Source organism: Tympanuchus pallidicinctus, unplaced genomic scaffold (assembly GCF_026119805.1).
Source record: "Tympanuchus pallidicinctus isolate F22 unplaced genomic scaffold, pur_lepc_1.0 scaffold16, whole genome shotgun sequence".
Lineage (NCBI taxonomy): Eukaryota > Metazoa > Chordata > Aves > Galliformes > Phasianidae > Tympanuchus > Tympanuchus pallidicinctus.
The window spans coordinates 19,859,357-19,877,416 of record NW_026294679.1 but is presented as its reverse complement, the minus strand read 5'-3'; the positions used below and the strand labels follow the sequence as shown (position 1 = coordinate 19,877,416).

Below are 18,060 nucleotides of genomic sequence, written 5' to 3'. Positions count from 1 at the left end.
GGAAAAAATAAACAATATAAGGCCAGCATGCTTATTGTTTGTAGTGCTTAGCATCTTCTTCTGTACTAAAGCAAGCTCGAGTGTCCTTATTCATAGAGAAACAGAATTTCAGCTCTTGCTTCTCCGATTCTGTTCTGTAGGGCAGGTCTTTAAGAGTTCTGTTAACAACTGCATAACTTGTCTCGCTGGAGACGGTCTTGATCAGAAGCCTGAAACACCTGCTGTACTCTCAGCTATCTGAAATATTTTCCTTTTTTTTCCTGTGGGTATATGAAACTACCATCACTACATTTAACCTACTGCTTTGCAGGCAATGCAGTAGCTATCCAACACCTAAGAGTGTCAGCTAATGATCACTGATATCACCCACATCCTACTTCACAGGGAAGCTACAACTAAGTTTATCATCTCTTGCATCGCCTTCAATATTTTGACTAAAAGTCAGCGATGAAATGAAGTGTGCAACCAGTCAGAGAATTTACGCATACTTGCTAACTCATCATCCCTGCCCTGGAGGATTTCTGTTCCAAAAAATCTTATTTCCATGGACAGAGAGGTGAGGCATAAGCCCAATCTAGAATTAGATTTTGCAGTGAGTCAACACTGTCTTACCTGATGTCTTGCAGGGCACCTGTGAGAGAAATGTATTTTCTGGGAACGCCATGAGTCTCAGCCCTGTGTCTTTCATACCCTACCTCCTTTATAGGTCAGACAGACAAGAAGTAATAAGTGGCATGGTTTGTTAAGTAATCCTGGTCAGTGTGGGCATTTATTATTATGAAAATCCCTTGAAATTGCAGATACAATGGATATGGAAAATCCCACCCACCTCAAAATATCAAAGTTGCTGTTTCATTTCAATTCCCATAAGAATGATTATTCTACCAAGCATCGTGTTTTCAACTAAGATTAAATCAGGTTTTGCTCTATTGTTTTTTTGTTTGTTTGTTGTTGTTGTTTTGTTTTGTTCCTTTGTTTTGTTTGTTTTTAGTCTTCTATTGAAGGGAAAATCTCACGTGGAAAATCACATGGTTTATTTCCTATGTGTGAGAAAAGGCAGGATCTTTGGCTGCTGAATTCATGATGTGTGAAAAACAAATCATGTTGCCGAAACCTACATTGAATATACTTCCTTAAGAAAAACAGGTTAAATTACATCAGGCCTCAAGGGGTTTTAGTCACTATAGTAAAATCAATCTGTAGCTTCCACTCTATCAGCAAGCTGTAATGCCCGTGCTTGTTCAGAATATTGCTTTTATATTGTAAATTCTACTGTATATGATAGTACCTGACTACAACATGTTTTTCCTTCTTCTTCATTTTTTTTTTTTTTTTAAATCTATGTGGAGATTTGGGGGAGACCCATATAAAATCCATTTAGACAGTATTTCATCTTTCTGTCTGCTTATTTCAAAATATATTTTAGAAAACATCTATACATGAAGGGAACAGATAGCGATGAACAGGAAAACTGCAAAGGGCTGAAAGCTTCTCAAGTGTTTCTCACGTCTTTACGTTGCTGGGAAGGAAGCACACAATGACACTTCAACAAAAAGCTGGGCATCTGAAGTTGACCTGTGTTTATCACTCAAGTTGTTTAAAATTTATAACAGTCCTCTTGACACCTATTTTACAGGAAAGAGTTCCCATCTTGCAGACAATGTAGACAGTGCACTCACTAAATGCAGTCTCTACTTACAGCAGAAGATTTGTGCGTACTTCTGCAGACATCTCTATGTGTCATCCTGTCATTTAGTTTGTACTTTCATGAAGCACCCGCATAACTGAAGTTGATAGAGTCAGCTTTTAATTCCTGCTTGTATTTTACAATGTCTGCATGATTTTTGAGAGTGAAAATGTCTCTGTAAAGGTAGAAGTACAAAGTAGTCATCAGCAGTGAAATGTGGCCAATGCAATTTTTATTATTTGAGTGCTGACAGATCATTTCCCCTTTGCCTTTTCCATAGAGTATAATGTTATCACCAGTCAGCACCGAACATTTGGCTAGTCAGCAGAAGAGCAGGGAAATCACACAGCAAGCAGGGAAAGCTTCTTTGTTTCTTTCCCAGGGAAATCCATGGGCAGGAAACAAAGGAAGAAATTATAAACGATGATCGAGTAAGATCACATCATCCACTCAGGAATTTCATTCTCTTTTCACTGGGAGATGAGAACAAAAGGCTCAATGTTTAGCTGCTCTGTTCTTTCAGTGCCAAGTCTCGAGACTGAATGCTGGGGCTCTGATAGTGACTAAAAGTAAATTTAGAGAATTGTTATGTCCCAAGGGGTGGGCAAGTGGAAGAAGTTAAGGATGGACTGCAGCCTCAGAAAGTATGAAGCACTGTAAAAGAATCTGTCTTCGCAGACCAAGGTTTGGATGGAAATCACACTTTTTTTTCTTGGTTTGTGTCAGTCAGATCTAAGAAACAAGGTGCACCACTTCAAATACGTAGAAATGTCACTGGACCTCAATAAAGCCCTTAATTACACAGCGGTTAGGGAATTACAGCACTGCTAGCAGTATGAACTGCTCAGTAATATCCCACAGCTGTTTGAAGAAACCTTTGTGCTGCTGCCAAATAGTCTGTGGGGACATTAAAACAAGCTGCAAATCCTCAGCAAAAAAATTAGTCTGAGAGCTGTCACTTTTAAAGAGCAGTAATGCTTCTGGGCTTCAGATGTGAGCAGTCCTTTTCCTCCTGCCCATGTTGGTAAGAGAGAAGGGCTTTAAGTCTTTTTTTTCTGATCTGTCTTCTGAGAGGATGCAGATCTGACACCTCTTTGACCTGTGCTTTATAATAGCTGGAGCTCTGGGCTGCAATCCTATCTCCTGTGAATACAGTCTCGGCCATTTCTCTCTTCTCCCTTTTAAATATAGTCAGCATACCTGAGTCCTTCTGTAGGCAGATGTCAAAAGCTGGAGCATGAACTCTGGGGAAAGTGATAAGTTATCAAATGAAAGAAACATATCCTAGCCGGATGTGATTTTTAAAGTTTTATTTAAAGCATGAAACTAATGGAGGCAGAAACTTGTGACAAGTAGACAGCTTTTTTAAAACATAGCAGTTTGATTTTTTTAATGACAGGAAACCTGTGATTTCCCAGTGCAGAATGGGAAGTTCCCATGCATGTGGAATGAAAGGATTTGGTTTTGGATACAGAGTTGAAAAGTTCTGCTAGTTTACCTAAGAGAGTCACTTGTAGCAAAAAAGGCAAATATTATCAACTAGATCCCAATTGTTTGCCACCATTTTGTTTGTTGCTTTAGGTAAACCAGAAATTTTTGATTTCTCATTGCTCATATCCATTTAGCAGGCATACAAGTAAATAAAGCTTAGTTATCACCTAGGTGTGCTGTGTAGGTTGAGTAATGATTGTTAAGAGCATGCAGCTGTCTAAGACTCAGGATGTTTTAGGTGTACAGAGCCAAAGGTGAGTCTGCACCTCGAGTACTGTGTTCAGTTTTGGGTCCCTCACTACAAGAAAGATATTGAGGCCCTGGAACATGTCCAGAGAAGGGCAACGAAACTGGTGAGGGGTCTGGAGCACAAGTCTTACGAGGAGCAGCTGAGGGAGCTGGGATTGTTCAGTCTGGAGAAGAGGAGGCTCAGGGGAGACCTCACTGCACTCTACAACTTCCTGAAGGGAGGTTGTGGTGCAAAAGGGTCTGGCCTCTTCTCCCAGGCAAATAGTAGGACCCGAGGAAACGGCCAGAAGTTATACCAGAGGAGGTTTAAGTTGGATATTAGGAGAAACTTTTTCTCTCAAAGGGTGGTCAGGCACTGGAATGGCTGCCCAGGGAGGTGGTGGAGTCGCCGTCCCTGGTAGTGTTCAAGAGGTGCCTGGATGAGGAGCTACGAGAGATGGTTTAGTGCATGTGGTACTAATAGGAATGGGAGGGTGGTTGGACTAGATGATCTTGCAGGTCTTTTCCAAATTCATGATTCTGTGATTCTGTGAAAGGTGTTTTTAAGAGAAGAGAGCCTGAGCTTCTCCATTTCTAAGGCTTGTTTTTGTTCCTTTGGTAAATCTTTTTGACAACACCTCTGGAAGTTTTCAGCTCAGGAAGTTTCTGAAACAATTCAGAAGTTAGCAATTAAGGGAGCAAGTAAGGGATCACATTTTTGGAAGTAACTCAGTGATCTTTTTCAACAGCATTGTCAGTTGTAGAGCAGTAGCAGCAGGAAGTAAAGCGGTGTTTCCTCCAGGCTCCTGCTGCACAGAATTAAAAAAAGCTCTGCGAGGCAGAACTGATGTATCAAGCTGGCCTTTGATTATATGCCTGTATTCCACTTGGCCTCTGTGCTGTCTTTTTCAGTCCTGCCACTCCTTGCTGACACATTATCAGGTCACCTCCGTTCCCGTGCTTCTGCTGCGTTTTTCCCAGGCAGGCCGGGCCACTGCCTGAGCTTTTTTGGTCAAGTGGCTTTCAGGGAGCTGAAGGAGGTGTCCTCTGCAAACAGGAATGATTCTTCAGGCCAGATAGAAATCTACTATAACGGCTGGAAATTTTTAGCTGATTTTAAGGGCCACCCATTCATATCCTTTCATAGAACAATACATACAACTGCATGTGAGTCAAAATGCATGTGAGTCAAAATGAATTTTCTTGGCAGCCAGCAACATTCGGGAGGTGAATTTGCCAAACCCTAAGTTACTAGGTGTCCTTCCCTTCCTGAGGCTTTCTAACTTCTGCAGCCATGGGCTCTTAAACAAACCGTTCAGGGTAGGCTCATTAAACAGCAAGAAAGCCTTTCCCCCAAAAAGTTCTCAGTATGTTTCTTGCTCAGTTCCCCGGCACTGCTCACAAAGATAACAGGTAGATCTGGCGATATCTTGCTTGAATATGTTTCTGCTGTCTGTTGCATAAATACATATGGCACGAGCTGGGGAAAAAAAAAACCCACCAGCATGCAAGTGCATCTTTGGAAATTCTTTCAAGGCTTTTCAAATATTTTCCTTTGTCTTCAGTTTGGTTCCTAGCAAGTTTTAGCACAATTTCACTAGGAAAGAATAGGAGCTGATCTCACTTTGTAACATGACTGTTACTATCCTCCTATAGCTTAGGTGTTTGCCCTGGGAATGAATAGCGTGGTGAGCGTGTGGTTTTTGGAGGAAATGGTTCCATGTTTCCTTTCACACTGTTTTCAACAGGATGGATCTTTCTTTCTTTATTGCTGATTAAAGGCTTCCTTTATAGGATGACTTATCTCCTTCCTCTCCTAAGTAGTATTTAACCCTTAAGGAGCTAATTGCTGCAGATGGGAAGATGGGCATATTTCAAGTGCATCTTCAGGAAAGCTTTATGAATGTAGAGATGGCACTAGATGATAATTTACTGAATGCTTGATAACATGCCAGCTATGTTTGTTCTTTGAATAGAAACCAACCAGAAGACCAGGTCTGCTCTCATTCCCACTCTGCTGGAAAGAAAATTGGTGGTGCAGGTAATCTCATCCAAATCTATTCCTGAATGCTATTGTTAATGGAATTGAGAAAATGGGACTCGGGTACATCAACACTTTGTGCTTTGGATCTGAATTTGAGATTTGGGCCTGAATGTTACAGAGGAAGATTATCTCTAATCAGAAAACCAGTGGATGATTCCTTTTCTTCTGCAGAGACCAAGAAACCCTGGCTGCAGGCTAGCACCTTTGTGCTGTCAGCATGAAGGTGAATGTGTGTGCACTGATTCACTTGCTATGTGATATTGCATTCCAGTTTCATTACCAACAGTAGCTTGAGTAAGTGACTAGAGAAACCACAATCTCTGAGCTCAACTGATCAGCTACTTACTATTATATTTACTTAATTAATTTATCCTAACACCTGCTCTCAGTCCTTGTATTTGTGGAGAGCATTAGAATCTTCCTTTAGAACAAGTAAAAGGTTACAGGCTGCTAAAACATGGGCTGCATTCAGAAGCCACCATAGTGTAAGTTATTTTTCTTACCATATCTGCCTTTGACAAGGAAAGCCAGCAACCATGCTATTTGATCTGCCACCTGTGGCTCATACCCTTAAAGTTAGTGAGTCACAAACATTTTAGAATACATTACAAAATATGAGGGTATTTTTCAATCCTTTTGTTCTTTTCCTACTGCAGAAGGTGCCTTCAGATGTGGATAAGCGAAGAACATATTTACTGTATTCCATTATTTTACATTTATGGTGTTTTATTTCATCATAGGATATCTGTATTGGAGAAGATGAGTAAGCAGGGAGATATAGCTAGTTCAGCTGAATGCTGAATCTGTTCAGTGAAGCTGCTGCAACTTTAAGTGGGAATGCATACAGTCATCTTAAATCTGGTTTGCAGAATCTATAAGTGAGAATATAACTTACAGTTAGACAAAGCAGGGGGACACAGATCCTGTTCAGATACAAAAAGTGAGCACTAAAATTACTGTCATCATCTTCCTGTTTGAATTTATTCCTTGGTTATATTTTGCCTGATAACTGGAAAAGCAAGGAAAGTGCACATCTCTAAGTAGTGCTGCAGGAAGGGCCTTGCAAAAATCTGTAAGACAGAGTATCCTCATTTCTTTCCCGATTCATTAAGCAATGCTGTGCTTTCTGTGGTGCCTGTTTTCATGCTCTCTTATGTGTCATTGGGCTTTCCCTTTCCTTCAGGTTAAGACAAGAATGAAGGAACACTGAGAAGCTAATTAAAAAACCTGCTTTCAATCAACTGGGAAATTCACAGCTAATTAGTTGTATATGTCACAGCTTCTCAAGTTTACCAGGTAATAAAGATCTAGCTTTTTAGAGAATCTGTTAAGGCAACTATATATTCCACATGCCTTCAGGAACATAATTACAGGTGGTAGTATTTAATCCATCCAGTTCAGCATCCTGCTTTTTGACCTGTCTGGTAACAGAAAGGTGATCAGTACTGTTTCCCATCTCTTCTTTAACCATGACAACACACAAACTTTACTTTAGAAGCCAGTTTTATGCCTTGACAAGAACTTGATTCATGACTTCTAAAGCTAAATTATACTGCCATCTTTGCCCTAACCCAAACGCTGACTGTTGGCACCTTTTCTGCTGTCGGATTACTTAAAACGCTCCATCAAGTAATTTAATGTTTGCCTATCCTTAAGATAATTGCAGTGTTTTGCAGAAAGATTGTTTTCAGTGACCACCGAATTTATTAAAATTAACTCCCTGAATAACCATCTTTTAATTGGACCTCTTGATGCAGGTAAATACAAATTCAGTTAATAGTCAGAAATAGCTTCCCATTTTTCTCAGGTTCAACAAGTGTCAATCTGTTGAGCTGAAAGTCCCTTCCTCAGATGAATTCTGTTCGTGTGCTATGCTATCCACAGACTTCTGCAGGAGGGGAAGCCAGAGGCCCAACATATATCTAATGGCTAAAGGAGACTTTCTTCCATTAAACACAGCTGGTAAATCTGCCTATACTGTATGGAGGAAACAGCTTTCTCAGGAAAGAAAAGATAAAAATACATGCAAAGATAGGACCAGAGGATCCTGGAAAATAAAAATAGTAAAGGAGGGTATGCATAGATGAGATTCTGTGGTGTTGGCCACTGAATGAGTAGATGGTAAATTGCTGTTTGAAGAGATTTGAAGAAGCATTTTAGGACACAAAGATACTGGATGGAAAAAATGTACCTGGTTCATCGACGTTTGCACAGTAGATGCTATTTATGCAGGAAGTGTCATTTAGGAGAACCCCTGGAACAGCTTGTACAGACTGTTTCAGCTGGTTGTGAGTGTGTTTGTGCTGGAAGGGAAAAGCGTTCTCTGACAATCACAGCTAATGGTCTGGACCACCTTTCCAAATGATGAAATAAAAAGCACATCGCTGTTTGAAGAGTGAAAATTCACCATTTTTAGAAATGGGACTTTACGAAATGGCTTTCTTTGGTAGCCATGGATGAAATCTGAGGTGCATACCGCCCCTTTAAATTGATAAAATTAAAGCATTACTTTATTTACAAGGATCCTTACATTGAACTTCCTCTATGCCTGCTTTTGAGCATCTGTGTTTGGATAATTTAATCTTTGTTTTCATCTCTGTCACTGAACTTCTTCAAAGAAACCAAAATATTTTGTAGTAAGAAAAACAGTGCTATCAGGCACCACCTGAAGACATAGTGGAAATAACCCCATGCAGTGTAATCCGTATTTAATTGGTCACATCATTCAACTATGGCTAGATAGAAGAAGATGGTGGAAATAAAATGTTTTTCTCACAATGACCAAAGAGTGCTAGAAAAGTGTAAATCTGGAGAATGAGTAAATCAGAGTAAAACTAATGATATGGAAAATCTAAGAAATTGTCGTGCATCAGCTGAAAATATTTCAGTTTATTACAGTAACACATGGGCCTGAAATAACGTACATTTTGTTTAGGGTTATATCATTCATATTGTCAAGTTTTGATTTTGGATTACTCAATTTTTACCCAAGATAAAGATAAGCTCTTTCTAAGTTTATCTACTTGCTAAAATGAAGGTCCTCTTAGACCATTCTCCCTTTGAACATGGTAACTCATGTGATTTATTTAGCTTGCACGTGTGCTGAACATGAAACTTGTAAGAACACTTGGGTTGGTGCTTGTATGGTAGTAATGTAAGGTTGTATGCTTCCCAGTGTGAGATGGGATGATGTATTACTACAGCAGTGGTAATGCTGCTCCTTTCACTTCTTGCTCTTCTTTCTTTGACAAACCCTTACAAATCCATTAGACATGAAGTGCTTTGTTTCTGCCTTCATTTTCCTTTGGAAGGGTAAAAATCAGGCAGTGAAGGACTGGAACTCCGCAGGTCTGAGTTTGTTCACAGACTTGTTGCTGACATGGTCTCTGGCTTCCGTACCTCTGCTATCGTTGTCAGCAAGTTGAATGTGAGCCAGCAGCGTGCCCTGGCAGCCATAGGGCCCCGCACCTCGGGGTGCACCAGGCCCAGCACTGCCACCGGGCGAGGGGAGGGGTGTCCTGCTGTGCTGTGCGGCCAGCAGTGCTGCGGGTCTGTGCCACTGTGTGAGAAGGACAGAAAGCTGTTAGGGAGCATCCAAAGCATGGCTACGAAGATGGCGGAGCGTCCGGAGGGTGAGGTGTGTGAGGTCCCTGGGTGTGCTCAGCAGAGGAGCTGAGCTGAATGATGGCTGCAGCTCCTCACAGTGAACAGAGGGCAGCGCTGAGCTCTGCTGTGTGTGACAGCGACAGGGCTGAGGGAACGGCATGGAGCTGCGTCAGGGGAGGGCAGCTGAGGGTGAGGGAAAGGGTCTGCACCAGAAGGTGGTGGGCACGGAACAGGCTGCACAGGGCAGCAAGCACAGCCCGAGTGCTGGAGTTCAAGGCGTGTTTAAACAGTGCTCGCAGACACAGGGTGCCACTTTTGGGTAGTTCTGTTTGGGGCCAGGAGTTGGACTCCATGCTCCTTGTGGTTCCCTTCTAACTTGGGACTTTTTGTGATACTGTAACAGCTTGGGCAAGGACCAAGGCTTAGGGCAAAAGCAGGCAGGCCACGGCTACTCAGCTGTTTCTCCCAGCAGTCTGAAGCAGGTTCCTGGCGAGCTGCATCAGCTCAGGGTTTGCACACAGGCAGGCACACCCCGGGGCAGGGGAGTGCTCAGGGCGCAGGCAGGCAGGGCTTGCCAACAGTCCCTTGCTTCACAGGCAGCTGGGACTGGGCGGTGGAGTGTGCCAGCGTGGACTTGTCTCTGTTTGCTCAGAGCTGTGTGTAGTTGTTTATGCAAAGGAATCCAAAATGCCTCTTTATTATCAGATAACGTTCATGTTAGCAAGACTATGGCTTTGGCTGTAATTACTGCAAGGTGTGTACCAGCAAGTGTTTGGGTTGGTTTTTTTTTCAGTCCAATCTCTCTTTAAAGCAGTTTAAAAGCCAAAATCTTTAGAAATTAAAGATTTGCTTACTCCCGATTTGTGAGGATGACAGCAATTAATTGTATATAGTATTTGCATATTATTATTCTGCCAAATTACAGGGAAAGATATCATTATTTGCGTAATTCAGAGGAGGAAAACAGGTCTCTGAGAGGTCGAACAAGAAGTGAGCCAGCACTTGTGAGTGGGGCAGCCATCTAAGAATAAATATTTGGCATGTGAAAGCAGAATGATTTTTAAATATTTTCTCCCAGAGGTACTGATCCACAGTCTGCTTGGAAATTACTGACAACTCAAGCATGTCTAAAAACCAGTCCATATTAGTGGCCCACTCGTACTTACCAGCAAATATGTAACTTTGGGTGCTTAGCGCTAAGCATCTTGCATACAAGGAAGTCACTCCTAGATGTCATGGAAAAGTAGAAACTGGGATCTGCGATTGAAAATCCTATTTACATCTACTCTAACTGTAAAGTGTCTGGTTATCTGGGAGCAACAGGATGACAGCAGTAGTTTCGCTGCATTTATTCTGTTTGAATCTGCCAGTTTGCACTAGTTGCCTTTGTTGACGTCTCATCTGATTTTGTTGCTAGGTTAGCTCACAGCTGAAAAAAAAAAAAAAAAAAAAAGCTTTCCATGGGGCCTGAAGAGTACAGCTTTGCGGAGGCAATGTGTCCTGAACCTCTGACAAGTCATCCTTATTTGTCTCATCTCTTTTTAATAAGAAATCCCCATATTTGGGGATGCAAATCTATGCAAGTCCCAGGATGAAGCCTACGCACTTGGACTAGAGGGGATGGATGAAGTGAATTGCACCACTTCCCATCACTCAAGACCACCCAGCTGTAATCAGCACTCTCACTGCACCTTCAACCCACATATAGGTGAGTCAAAATCCCAATAGATTTCCCAGTAGATGGAAGTAATGAATTGGCTTCATACATCACCAGCTGGAACCAGGGTCTAAAACCTTTTGGGAAAAGCGTAAGGATAGACATTAGCCTGAAAATTGAGCATTCTGAAAGGTCTGAGGAACCTTATTGAGTCTTCTGCGTACACAGATGCGTTGCTGGCTCCCCATCCCTGCAGCAAGTGGTAAACTACTAATTCCCAAGGTAGCTCTCACTTGGACCATATAACTTCTGCTTAAACTGATGTTCAGTGTTCTTTTTGCTCAAAACAAGGTTAATGCAGTAGCTCTGTAGCTCTGCAGTTAACACTAGCTACTTTTACTGTAGGGTCTTATAAGAAAGGGCATAGACCTTTATTGATACTTCTCCAAATAAACTATTAATCTGGCTTACTTCTTTGGCTGGGTAGAGCATGTCTGAGATCCATCCTCTCCCTCCTGGCTCCCCAAGGAACTGGCAAAGTTTTATAGAGAAGCCTGTGTGGCCCAGCGTGAGCTAGATCTGCTTCAAAGCAGAGCTTATTAGTGCAGCTCGCCCGTCTCTTTCAAATATCACAGTTGTCTTCACATTTTGAAAAGCAATTAAAGTCAACAGCCCATAACATATCACAGCTGTAGCAAATATTTCTCTTGGCTGTGGCAAACTGCCTTGGGGACTCTAAACAGCAAACAACAGCCCCTCCTTCTGTTTGCAATGAGGATGCACACAGAAAGTTATTTTCTCACTTTTTTATTTGTTCTTTGCAAGCCACCTAGGGGAGCCACGATTTTTGGAGGGTAGAAGGTAGAAAAGTGGAGGCACCTGAGCAAACTGGGGTTTCTGCTCTAGCAGAATCAGGTATTAATTATGGATTGCACAGAATGATGCACACCCTACATAGTATTCATTTCTCACTGGCTACAGGTTTGTCAGGTTAATCCCACACACTGATATTTATTGCCTAAATGAATACACCCACAGCATGATCTGAACAAATTTGCAGGGGATGTTAGTTGGCATAACTTCAGGGACTGTTAACAAGTCTTCGTTCTTTATAAAGCATTTGTCAATCATAGCTCTGTTTATGATTTATAGGAGAGAGAACTGCTGTCCACTTCTTGCAATAGAAGCAAGAAGCATCTGAGGCTGCAGCAAGCCAGCAATTAAATATCTGACAGTGGAAACCTGTGTTTATAAATCTAAATTGCCCAATGGTGTTGGTCCTGCTTTACTGATAATAACTCCTGCAAAATGCCTTAGTTCACAAATTGCTCCTTTATGTGAGAAGAACTTTTCAAGAACCATGAGCTCTGTTACGTCTGGACTGGATGCTGTCACAGACATGTGCCTGGTCTCACATTGTACATTATGTTTGCTCTTTCATCAGTTCCTCTTTCCCAGCTGAATCTGCAATGAAGCGTCTCGCAGGAGACTCCCAGTTCTGCTGGGATGTTTTGTTGCTTGCCGGGCGCTGTGGGAGCGGGGCTGCAGGATGCTGCGGTGTGCGGCGGCAGTACCTCAAAGCAGCTCCACGCTGCGAAAACTTTACCTCGAAAAAAGTCCCTGGCCTTGTAAGCCCCTCAGTCCCTTCTTTGTGACAATAGCTTACCGTGTGGTTTTGCCCACAGCCGAGCACCGGGCAGGGCAGCCTGCCGCCAGCAGCCACGAGTCCCCGCGCGCTCAGACGGCGCTCGGCGCAGCCCGGCCCGGCGCCATTTGCGGAGCGCGGCGGAGCTCCCCCTGGCGGCCGCCGCTGTCCGGCGCCGCAGCTCCGCTCTTCTCAGCGCTGCCGTTCCGCCCCTCGCAAGCTTAGGCGTGCTGTCCGGTTCCAGGTGGGTTTCGCGCCGATTTCCTCCAGACGTGATGTGTTTTGGTGCCGTTGGACTTCTCCGGTTCTGCGCTGCTCTGTACTACAGCCAGCTCGCGCATCCGGCATCCCTCTGGACTCGCCTTTACTCTTCCTGCAGCACCACTCGTGCTGTTACTGAGCTGCGGGTTTCACTGAGATCTGCTAACAGCAAAGTGGCTTTTGGGACCAGAATTGAAAATGTTAAACCTGTTAGGAAATGGCAAAGGGAGTCTTTTAGTGTAGGCGTGTGTGTATTCGGCAGAACAAAAGGTTGGAAAAGGCTTCAAAGATTTTGTCAGGCTTCGGAGGAAAAGAACGTGTCCATAACTCTAAGCCATGTGAGAAGGTCGTGCAGAAAACTGCTGTGAAGGCGGCAGCCAGGTGCGTATCCCTTTGTTTCTGAGGGACTGTGCAGCTCTGCTGGGCTGCTTTGTGCAGGCCCTGCTGAGGACAGAGGCAGCGGTCAGAGCCCTGCTGCGATCCTGACATCAGCCAGCTCCTCGGAAGGCCCAGCTCAGTTCTGCCCTGTCCACACCACCGTTGTGTCCTGAGGCTTGGGCTGGTGGGCTGGCTGCTGGGATCTAGGGAGCACTAGGGCGTCCCTCTGTCTTTCTAGGACCTGTTAGCCTGGTACCCATTTAATGAGTGCAAAGCTATCTGAGTTGCTGAATTCCAAGGGAAAACACTAGGAGTAGTTTCGTAATGGGAAGTATACATTTATGGCATTTATCACCATTACCTTCTCTTCTCTCTTTGAGTCCATTTGTAATTTTATATCCAAGTGTCACATCATCTTTGACTTGTCTTTTTTCTAGTCTCAACAGTCCCACCTTGCTAATCCTTCTCTTTTCCTTGCCTTTGACTATCCTTACTGCCCTTCTTGGTTGTAAACAGCTGTGGTCAGGTCATACTCCATCCCTTTATGGGATGGGATTTTTTTCCTGATGAGCATAGCTTGATATCCACAATAACATTGCAGGCAGAAGAGTCAGATGGAACAAAGGAAACCTTGAGAGTGGAAAAGTGTGGGATGCTGCCATTTGGGGGCAGTGTGTGCTTGTGTAATTAAAATGTCAAGCTTTATTTCTCAAGTGCAGACCGTAAGTTTGTTGTTTCAAAAGTTCTTCTTATACAGGAGCTGCCTCACTGTTGTATCTGATCTGGTTCCTTGCACCTCCTGTACTTATTAACAATGGAGCCATTACCTGATGTCAAGTCATTAATTGTGTCAATGCTTCTCTCACCACGTCCAGTTCCTAGAGTTGTTTTTCTTCTGTTTTGAATTTCTTTGGAGTCTTTTTTTTTTTTTTTTAAATCTCCATATATAGGCACATTTATTTTCCCGTTATTACCTCACCCTAATGGACAGCTATTTGAAGACATTCTAGGGAGACTCTTAGCGGAGGTTGAGCTCTTGGCAAAGGTTGTCTCTGCAAACTTTTAAAACAGTGATCTCAAGTTATTGTTATTCATCAGTACGTAAATTCTTGTCAGCTTATCCAAATAAGTAGCCCATCTCTGAAGAGTCTGTTGACCTAAAAGAAGGCACAATAACAGAGCAGTAGAGGAAACGAGAAGGCATGGGCATCTGCTTCAAGCTCCGCTTCCAAGATTAGGTCTTAACAAGGCAATTGGGCACAAAGAGGGGTTTTTATAAGCAGAGGGGACAAATGCAGAATTTTTAATGTCAAGAGTAGAGCACATACACAGCTGAGGCTATTGGAAAGGAATGCAGTTTTTCAATGTGTGTAATTTATAACCCCTTAAAGTGGAAGCGTGTGCTTAGCTAATTAAATCCCAGAGTTACAAGCACTAAAGCAGTCGTTGCGGTTGCGGTTTGAATCTTCTGGCAGTCTGGAGATCCTGGCAGCTGGGATCTGTACACGTGGGGCTGGTTTACGTGCGCAGGTAGCCGGCCTTAGCCCCAGTCGTTCATAAGGTCACTTGCGCAGCGCTCGCTCCCGGCGCCGTCTTTGAAGCCGTGCCGCAGCTCCGCGGCGAGGGCTGCTGCTGCTGCTGCCGCTAGGTGACTCTCGGCAACGAGCTCTTGAGCGCTGCTGAGCGTCTCAGGTGCTCGGCTGGCGATCAAAGCGCTGTCAGTGCAGTACGGCCTTGGCAGCAGCACTGCTTTGTACTGGGGCTTTTTGACTGATGGTTTTTTGTTTTTTTTTTTTTCCTTGACACGAGAAACAGAACTGAAGCAATGTGGTTTGGGCCATCTTACGCGATTTTGTGTACTATGATCTGATAATCCATTTTCACTGCTGTCTGTAGGACTTGAAAGCTTATTTTCTAAATGGTAATTGTACTGCCAGTGAATTGCTGTTTCTCCCAAAGTGGCCTCTTATTTTGAGTTAGTGGTAAGAGGAAAGTTCTTGTATTCACTGACACCTTTTCTCTTCTCCATCTTCCACTCAGATGTCACCAGTGAGTACATAGCTTGTATATATTTTAAGGCTACTTCTTAAACTATTGCTGTTACAAAACTTTCTGTGTAGACTAGAGATCTTCATGGACTAAGCACTCAGCAGTGCATGTTTTTTCTCCTTCTCGCTTGTGCTGGACCTGTGTAAGTGTGCTGGGTCCCACCAGGATCTTTCCCAAACACGTGTGCTTCCAATAGTGCTGAAAACCTCAGGTGAGTCCTGAAGGCTGCTTATCCTCCACTCCTGCCCCAAAACAGTTTTGGAAGCAACTTGTGGAGACAGGGTGGACGTAGCACATGTCCAGTCCGTGCAGGATGTTGTTGGTTGTTAGCCTATGCTGGTCTTCGAAGAAGCTATGCTGAAAACTCACATTCTGCATGTTGTTGTTGCAGGGCCCTATGCTTGTACTGACGTAACCATTTGTCCAAGGCCAGAGAAACCACGTACTGAGCATTTGGTTAAAATGTTGTGTGATTCTAGACTCCTGGCAACAAGAAGCCATGGGGAATAAGGATCGTTTACACTTCACATCTCACTCACCATTGTACTGGCTATAAACTTTGTAGCTAACAGAGCTTTGGCTGGGAGGAAGGTGTTGGAAACAGGGAAGGCTAGATCCTCATTTCTGGCAGTCAGGTAACTTTTGTCAAGGTCTGCCCTGTTAGCACATAAACAGAGACAAATGGGTACAGATGACTTTGGTGTACAAAGTGTACACGGTGTCTATAAGAAGGCTGCATCTCTAAATCAGTTGTGCAAAGGTCCTATTTCAAAACTTCGTCTGTCAGTGTTTCATATACAGAAGGCACAGATGTTAGCAGCGGTGCAGCAGGTCAGTGTTACATGTACCCACAGACTGTTCCCTTTTCTTGTGAGCATGAAGTATTGCTTTGTCACTCATCATCACCCAGTAGCCTACCCTTGCTGTAGAGAGCTCACTCTGTGTTGGTTCCTCCCCACAGTCTCTGAATGCTTACCCTTTACACGTTTTGACTTTTTTTCTAATCTTAGCCTCTATATACATAAAGATGACTTTCATCTGTCCTTGCGCGGTTCCCAATATCTCTTTGTTTGGGGTAGACAGAAAAGGAACCACAATACATACACATACCCAGGCCATGTGCCATCCAGCTGCATGTACACGTGCACACCACAAGAACAAGTCACGTTCTCCATATCTTCATGGCTACAAAAGCAGTTCTGCCTCATACGTTCACACGCACTTCTGTGACTTGCAAGTACTCAAGAAACAAACAGCCACGAGCTAGAATCTCATTCTGCTGCCTTGATAGATTTTTTGCTTGTACATTTGGAATGTACTATCAGGACATTAAACTTGGAAATGACCCTCCTCTGCAGTATAGAAATCCCTTTAAAATTTTGAGGACTTTTTAATGTGCAAATATTTGTGTTTCAGCAAAGTCAGGTGTATTTGCTGTCTGCCCTTCAAAAGCAGGAAGTCCGTGTCACTGGAGCCTAACAGTGGTAGATTCTTAATGGGGATCCCAACCCAAACTGACAGATCCTGGATGTAATTTTTTTTACCTGTCAAGAACCATCTTTTTTCTTTTGCATGTTACTTTTATTAACAAGATACAAAGAGTGAAGTACACTCAGAAGGAGAAGCAGTAAAATTTGTAGCCACTGCACTTAAGTGTCACATGAGCGTAACAGAGTGAGTGTTTAATTGCAAATGGCACTCCATGCTGAAGGTGTAGTTTTGGGGAGAAATCTGGGGAGAGCTGCACATTTGATTCAGAACAGTGCCACTGTGTTACCTTCACCCCAAATCAGCATCCATGGGGAAGTGCCTGTGTCAGTTTGTGCTGGAGGAGCAAGCTGGGTCCTGCCCTTCCAGTTACACCCAGGAGGGGAGTAAACTCTTCAAAAGGGCTGACAACAGCAGGACTAGGGGAAATGGATCCAAGTTGAGGGAGGGAAGATTTAGGTTGGATGTTAGGGTGAAGTTCTTTACAAGCAGAGTGGTTAGGCCCTGGAACGGGCTGCCCAGGGAGGTTGTGGATGCCCCGTCCTTGGACGTGTTCAAGGCCAGGTTGGACGGGGTCCTGGGCAACCTGATCTGAATGTGTACGTTTGGTGGCCCTGCCAGGCAGGGGGGTTGGAACTACATGATCCTTGAGGTCCCTTCCAACCCGGGTGATTCTGTGATTCTGTGATTCTGTGATTCTGTGATTCTGCCCTTCCAGTTGCTGCACTGTGGGGTCATGAGAGGGGTACTGTCCTTCTTTGCCTCATTTCTGTCATTGTGAGCTGGGATTTGCTTCACTTATTCCTACAGGTTTTGTGGCTGTTAATGGAGAGAGCATAAATCACTGCTCTACTGTTACTGTGGCTGGGAAATGAGGCCCCTCTTTCTCACTGCATGCCTTCTCACGCACAGGGAAATCTGAACCCTGGGGAGAAAGGAGAGTCCAGCTACTGGGTGGAGGCTCTGCTGTGGTTCCCAAATACCCTTTTCTGCATTTGTTGGCTTGGGCTGTGTTTGTAAACACCACAGGCCCTCTCTTTTGGATTGTTCTTTGGAGCCAGATTTTCTTTTGATGTTAAACAGGATGTGTGTGTTAATTAATTTACATTACTCAGGGTAGGAAATTGCTGCCAATGTTCTTTGAAGAGTCCTGTGAGCCATCTCTGCCCTGAAATAAACATTCAGGCAATTTTGGTTATAGTGTTTATTTTTTTAAACTATGCATAAATGTTAATCTGGCTGTTTTATGGCAGGGAGGCTTAAATATCAGTCATATTTGAACAGTTACTGAGTGAAGTAAGGAGATGAAGCAAGAGGATTCAAAAATAAAATAAAGTAAATGACAACCAGTATTTTATGTTAACAGGTGTTACCTGAGAGTTTAGTGCTGGTGACAGTAATGGCAAAATACTTTGGAGACTGACCACTTCTGCATCTATTCTTGTGTCCTTCTGCTGCAGCGCCTGGTACTGAAAATACACCCTTCTCTCCTTTGTCCTGAATTGAAAGAACTTCTGCCTGGTGAT

At 43.4% G+C, this 18,060-nt stretch overlaps 1 protein-coding gene and 1 long non-coding RNA gene across 2 annotated transcripts in view; one reads left to right on the top strand and one right to left on the bottom strand.

Annotated features, from left to right (window-relative positions):
- LOC128078222 (uncharacterized) overlaps nt 1–6,740 on the top strand; it is a 104,353-nt gene extending 97,613 nt beyond the window's left edge. The window contains exons 4-5 of the long non-coding RNA XR_008205376.1: nt 5,383–5,447; nt 6,634–6,740. This is a non-coding gene — a long non-coding RNA (uncharacterized LOC128078222). The remainder of the gene's footprint in view (nt 1–5,382; nt 5,448–6,633) is intronic.
- PLAU (plasminogen activator, urokinase) overlaps nt 1–18,060 on the bottom strand; it is a 128,514-nt gene that overhangs the window by 52,879 nt on the left and 57,575 nt on the right. The window lies entirely within an intron of this gene.